Here is a 6000-nt window from a genome sequence, read left to right on the forward strand (position 1 = left end):
GGATTGCCCAATCAAGTCCCTAACTCAGGATGGCTGGAGGAATAAAGCCATTCCGCTAGTGCATGGTAGAGTCAATAACCTGTAATCAGCTCTTAAGTAAAATTATGGAAACAAAAAACAGAGATGCACTTTTGTTACTTTCTTAAAAGAGACAGCTTGTAACAACCTTCACTTCTTGAGCCACATTTACTCAAATTAATTTAGAATGACTGCAGCTCTGACTACCATTCCCTGGGGTATAAAAACGAAGTGCTTCTCTTCTCATATCTATAAACAATATTTTCTCAACTTTGCTTTTTAGTGAGCAATAGGTCATAAGTAGTCTGTAATTTTTCCATCTAAAAGCTTGAATAAATGGTTAATTGCTGATACAAATTGCAATAAAGTGTCCTGATTTCAAACAAAGTTGCTCACTTGCATATTTCCATAATCTTTTAAAAATTCTATTTTATGTGCGAATAGGATAAAAATATCTTTTTGCAAGCTTCAGTAAATCTCTCCACCCTGCCCAACAGATGTAAGTTCAATAGCTAGAATTCGAACCACGTAATTGATTGGCTTACAAATGAATTGGCATCTATAAACATAAACCTCCTGAGAAGGCTTTGGGGCTGTTTGAATCCCTCTAAAATGCTCTAAACGTGCCAATCCTTTATCAATACAAGACTGATAAAATGTATTTTCATTGTTGACAGGAAATGGAAGCATCAAGATTGGTGAAATATTAGTTTAGAAAATCATTTGCAGTGGCATTTATTTGAATATCAGTTGACATGATAAGAATGCTGCTTATTAAGATGGGCTGTTCAAAATTCACTGGAGCCCTATTCTCCCCCTCTGCGACAGTTAACATCTTTTGATTTGAAGGGTCATCACATACCTAAAATGAAAAAAGAACAAGAAAAAAAGACACCCATGCCATTCTGAGCAAGTTTCTATTAAAATGACTGATCCTTGACGTTTTCCTGCAAAGACCGTCCCTGTGATGGCTGGCTTTCTGTCGCCCCCCTGTAAAATAAGGCCTTTTCCTGCCTTTGCAACATCTCCGCTGATTTCCAACCCACTCAGAACATCCGTAACTCCTACACTTTATCTATACTGCAATTCAGAATGCTTTCCTCTAAGGAATCACCAGAGACCAGCTGAAAATAAACAAATCTGCAAACTCCCCAGCAGTTCACTTCAACAGCTGAGGAGACCACAACAGACTGCTTTATCAGCCAGCCTGTCATGTCACTGTTTCACACAGTCTGGGAATTTTCACAGCCCTCTTCAGCTCCAAAGCAAGACCTGCCCATATTTCAGGTCAGCTACCAATACACCAGCCACTAGAGGAGACTCAAAATTGAGCTGAGAGAAAGAAAACAAAAACAAAAACAAAACACACGCCCTTGCAGATTGTCAAGCCTCAGCAAACAAGTAAACACATAAATTTGTGTTCATGTATTTAAGGGAGCTGGATGGAGAACCTTCCATGGTCTCAGAAGCTTAGCCCATGGGCCTCGGTAGACTTTATCAGGACTTCTAACCCTAAAAAGCCACCACTGTCAGTCACAAAAGACAACCACGTGATCCGTCTGGATTTCACAAATTCAGGAGTTAAGTTCTACGGCAAGCTCATCTCAGAAATTCCTCAACACCAGGAGGGGATCTGCCCCGGCGAAGCAAAGAAAGCAGATCTCATAATAGCCGAGTTGTCTAGAAACAAGGTACGCGGTAGGACGACCTTTCCAGCTCGCATTGTATTTGCACCTTAGCCCCGGTCTGTCAGGGCTGAGGCTGGGAAATCGCCGCCTCCTATCTCTCTCTCTTTGCACTTCACAGAAAGAGCTTTCAGCAGTAAACTGTTTCCATCAGCTCTGTCCTTTTGTCCCAGACCGGTTTGGTAACTGCAGAAGCGCTGTCCCTGGAACCCCGGGAGCTTTTCCCGCAACAGCCCACGTCTCCATCCCGTGGGTCTGGCGGTCAAGGGTTTCAGGCAATAGCCGAACGTCATTTTCTTCTTCTCTTAGTCGTCGCACCGGGAAAGTCTTTCTCTGTGCATCGATCCCTGACACCTTCTAAAGTCCCCACTTTACTGGGGTCGAAACAGCTCTCCGCTACTCGGACAGCCCACGCCAACACCGGGGGGTTCCCCAGACAGGTTTCTCTCGGGTTTCCCAATCCCAGGGCTGCCTGGGGGGCACCAGGCAACAGAACCACCAGCCCTCCCGCTCCCCCAGCCCTCGCCGGGACTCCGCTCAGCTCCCGGACCAGCACACGCGAGCCGCCTTCCGCGGGCGCCGGGGCGGGGACCACGCGGGAGGCGGAGGTGCCCAGCCCGGGTCCCCGGCCAGCCGCGATGCCCACGCGCCCCCGACCCGCCTGCCCATCGCCACCCCGGACACCTCAGACGCCCCACTGTGTGCCCAGGCAGCACGCCTCTCGGGCCCCGCCGCCCTCGCCTACCTTCTGTCGGCCTCTCCGCGGCGCGCGCACCGCCGGCCGCCTGGCTCCGGGGCCCTGCGAAGCGGGGGAGGACGCTCTGTTAGGGCTCCGGGAGCGGGGCAGCACGTGGCAGCCGGCGCCGGGGCTCCGGGCGGGCGTCCTTCAGCAGGACGCGGACGGGGACCCGCGCGCGCGTCATTTCCCTGTGCCAGGGGCCGGCGCTCCCGAGAGCGCGGCTCCGGGGCGCTGCGGCGCGCATCCTCCCGGCGCGCATCCCGCCGGCGCGCCCGCCCCTCCGCCCGCGCCCGGGCCCCCCCGCCGCCCACGGCGCCCCCTCCCCGCCCCCGCCCCCGCCCCGCTTGCGCGCCGCCGCCCGGGAGGGGAGGCCCCGGCCCCGGCCCCGGCCCGCGGCCGGGGCCGCCGGGCGCGCCGGGCCTCCGCGCACCCCCAGGCCGCGGAGCCGGGGTCCCCGGGCGCGGGCTCCGCGCTTACCGCGTGCCGGGGCTCAGGCGCCCGGCGCCGCCGCGGGGGCCATGGCCGCGGGGCGCTCGGGGCTCGCGGGCGGCGGCGGCAGGGGCGGCGGGACGGCCGCGCCCAGCGCGCTCGGCTCCCGGCTCGGCCGCGGCAGCGAAGCTCGGGCAGCCGCGGAGGAAGGGCCGGGCCGGCGCGGGGAGGCGGAGCCAGGGCGACGGCAGCCGGGCCGCGGCTCCTCCTCCGCGGCCGGCGCGGGAGGGCGGGAGGGCGCAGCGCGCGGCGCCGCCGGGGCCCTTCCGCGGGGACGGCGCCTCGGAGGTTTGCACTTGGAAGCTCCGGGCCTCTGGGGGACGCAGGCGGAGGAGGTCGACCCCCGGCCGGGCAGCCTCTCCTTCCTCCTCAGGGCGCCCGCAGCCACCCCTCCGCGCCGGAGCCACCCGGCCCGCCGCGTCTCCGGGTGCGGGAAGGGACCCGTGGGACCTCAGCTGGGCATCCAGGGGCCGCTTGTGCCCCCGGGCGGCCTTCGGATTCTCAGCCCGCGAGCGCCCGTTGGCGGTCATTGGGTCCGGGAGGCGGAAGACCTCCAGACTTGGCTCGGAACCCTGTAGAGCGGGTGCGACCCTCCTACCTGGTGCAGACTGGCGTCCGCCCCTGCCCACCCTGTGCTGTCAGGCTCCCCCCGACCCCCGGCCCCCATCCCGGCTTCTGTGGGTACATCCAACCCTCCGGCACCAGCCACACGGGACGGACACCCCTTGGAGTGGGTGGTTCTCAGGCCGGTGACTGCTCGGTACCTACCGCCCCCTCCCTCCTGCCCCTAGCCACTGGCTCCCCGAGAGCCTCCTCGGCTTCTCACTCCCTGACCTCTACACTTCTGAGCTGGACGCACACAGGATCCCCGTGCAGGCCTAGAGGCGCCGGCTGTGGGCCGGAGGTGACACCACTGCTCTCTCTGGGCTGCAGAGGTACACGAGCTGCCCTTGAAGAAGGAGCCGTCTGATGTATTAAAACCCACAAGTCTGGTTATTTCAGCAGGACACTGGAGCATGCTCCCTTGCTACTGAAAGAATAAGGGATAGTCAGGAAGGAAACTAGCGTTTATTGAGAATCCAGTGTGCTGGAAACTCGACGGGAATAATCTTTCCTAATCGCCACACCACCTTTAGGAGGCAGACTCTGTTGTATCCATTTTGCAGATGAGGAAACTGGGCCTCAGAGAAGTTTAGGAGCTTACTCAGGACCACACAGCTAGTTGGCAGAGCTGGGATTCAAAAGCAGATCACATGTGTGACAAAATTGCATCGAACAAAATATACAGACACACAAATGAGTGAGCATAAAACTGGTGTCATCTGAATACAGCCCTAGGATTGTACTGACATCAATTTCCTGGTTGTGATATTGTACGACAGTTATGCAAAATGTTATCATTGGGGAAAATTGGGTAAAAGGTCTATAAGGGATCCCTGTGTATTATTTCTTCTAACAATATGAATCCACAGTTAACTCAAAGTTTGGGGGTTTTGTTTTGTTTTTTAGCAGATCCGTCTGACTTTAGAACCCAAACTCTATTCCTTCGACACAGTGCCCCTGGAGAATAGGAAAAAGGAGGGGTTCGTGTTCCTCTTTTTAACCACCCTGGGCAAGCATGTACACACACACTCATGTACTTTATCAGTCCACTAATGATCACACAGCACACATACACACTGTTTGTTATGGGAATAGCTAACCTGTTACCAGAATCCTTACATAGGTGTCATAAATAAGAAAATATGTTCATTGGGGACTAAAACAGCCAACAGTCTTAGAAGGTAAGAATGGAGAAATGTTTTTTTCCAGAGTGGAGTAATGCTGTTTGCAGCGACATGGATGGACCGAGAGATGATCATACTGAGTGAAGTAAGCCAGAAAGAGAAAGACAAATCCCATGTGATATCACTTACATGTGGACTTTAAAATATGACACAAATGAACATATCTATGAAACTGAAACAGGCTCACAGACATAGAGGATGGACTCGTGGTTGCCAAGGGAGAGTGGGGTGGGGAAGGGAAGGATTGGGAGTTTGGGATTAGCAAATGCAAATGTATACGGTGGATAAATAACGAGGTCCTACCGTACAGCACAGGAAACTATATTCAACATCCTGTGATGAACCACAGTTGGAAAAGAATATGAAAAAGAATGTATATATTTAGATTTATGTATATTATAGATGTTTTTCTTGTTTCATCTAGTCTCTGTTTTGGGTGCCTCATCCTGCAAGTTCTCTCTCCAAGCATTCCTTTTTAACCTGCAAGAATCCTTAAGGATGAGACTGTCATTAGTTTTTAAGCAGTGATTCTTGGGGGCCAGGAGATGTTCCCTATAGAGAAAGATCAGAATTGGTGGGGGTTGTGTAATTTCAAAACCACAAGATACTCTTTCATGAGGGGAGTGAGTGGGGTGGAGTTAATGCTGGAAATTACACACAACTTCCAGCTTCACTACAAAGGAGGCGAGAGTGTGCTGCATGGCTACTTGATAGTGTAGCTTTGCAAGAACAACTCAGATAACTTGACACAATGTGCCTGCAATTTTGGTTGCACAAGGTGAAAGGTTAGTCTTAGTTCAGAATGAGTCACTGGAAGATAGCAGAAATTTACCTTAGAAGCTATCACTTGAGCTTTTCTCTGTTAAACAAAAAATAAAGATAACAGGAGAAGTAGTAGCCAAGCTCCAAAACCACATTATATGCAATATAAGAAAACTATGAAAAGAAAGGTAAATGTTTACCCAGACTTGATACCCTTTACAGACCACATTTCTTATCTGTCGCAGTTTATCTGCCTCTGATATCAGCTCTCACTTTAAAAAGAGCCTTGTTCAGGGACCCGATACCCTTCAAGTGTTTATAGCTGACATTTTTGAATGGCTTTCTGCTACATTTTTCAGTGCTGAACTCTTTTTCTTAGTTTGTTAAAGAGCTGTAAAAAGTTAACAACAACAACAAAATAATAATGATCCAGGGAAAAGAAAGTTATTCTTTGTTTCTTTCTGAAGTAACTTTGTAATGATTAATTTAGAGTCAAGATAACAGAAGTGAATTAAAAGGG

The 6000-nt window shown here is 52.1% G+C and overlaps 1 protein-coding gene across 7 annotated transcripts in view; it reads right to left on the reverse strand.

Annotated features, from left to right (window-relative positions):
* NIN (ninein) overlaps positions 1-3035 on the reverse strand; it is a 96676-nt gene extending 93641 nt beyond the window's left edge. For 6 of the 7 annotated variants that reach the window (XM_057723825.1, XM_057723824.1, XM_057723818.1 and 3 more), the window contains exons 1-2: positions 2920-2986; positions 2449-2502 (exon numbers count right to left, since the gene is read on the reverse strand). The gene's annotated coding sequence lies outside the window, so the exon portion shown is untranslated. Of the gene's footprint in view, positions 1-2448; positions 2503-2919 lie in introns of all 7 variants that reach the window. The other variant, XM_057723817.1, reaches the window with a different exon arrangement.
* Positions 3036-6000: the final 2965 nt, after the last annotated feature.

Source organism: Hippopotamus amphibius, chromosome 2 (genome assembly GCF_030028045.1).
Source record: "Hippopotamus amphibius kiboko isolate mHipAmp2 chromosome 2, mHipAmp2.hap2, whole genome shotgun sequence".
Classification (NCBI taxonomy): Eukaryota; Metazoa; Chordata; class Mammalia; order Artiodactyla; family Hippopotamidae; genus Hippopotamus; species Hippopotamus amphibius.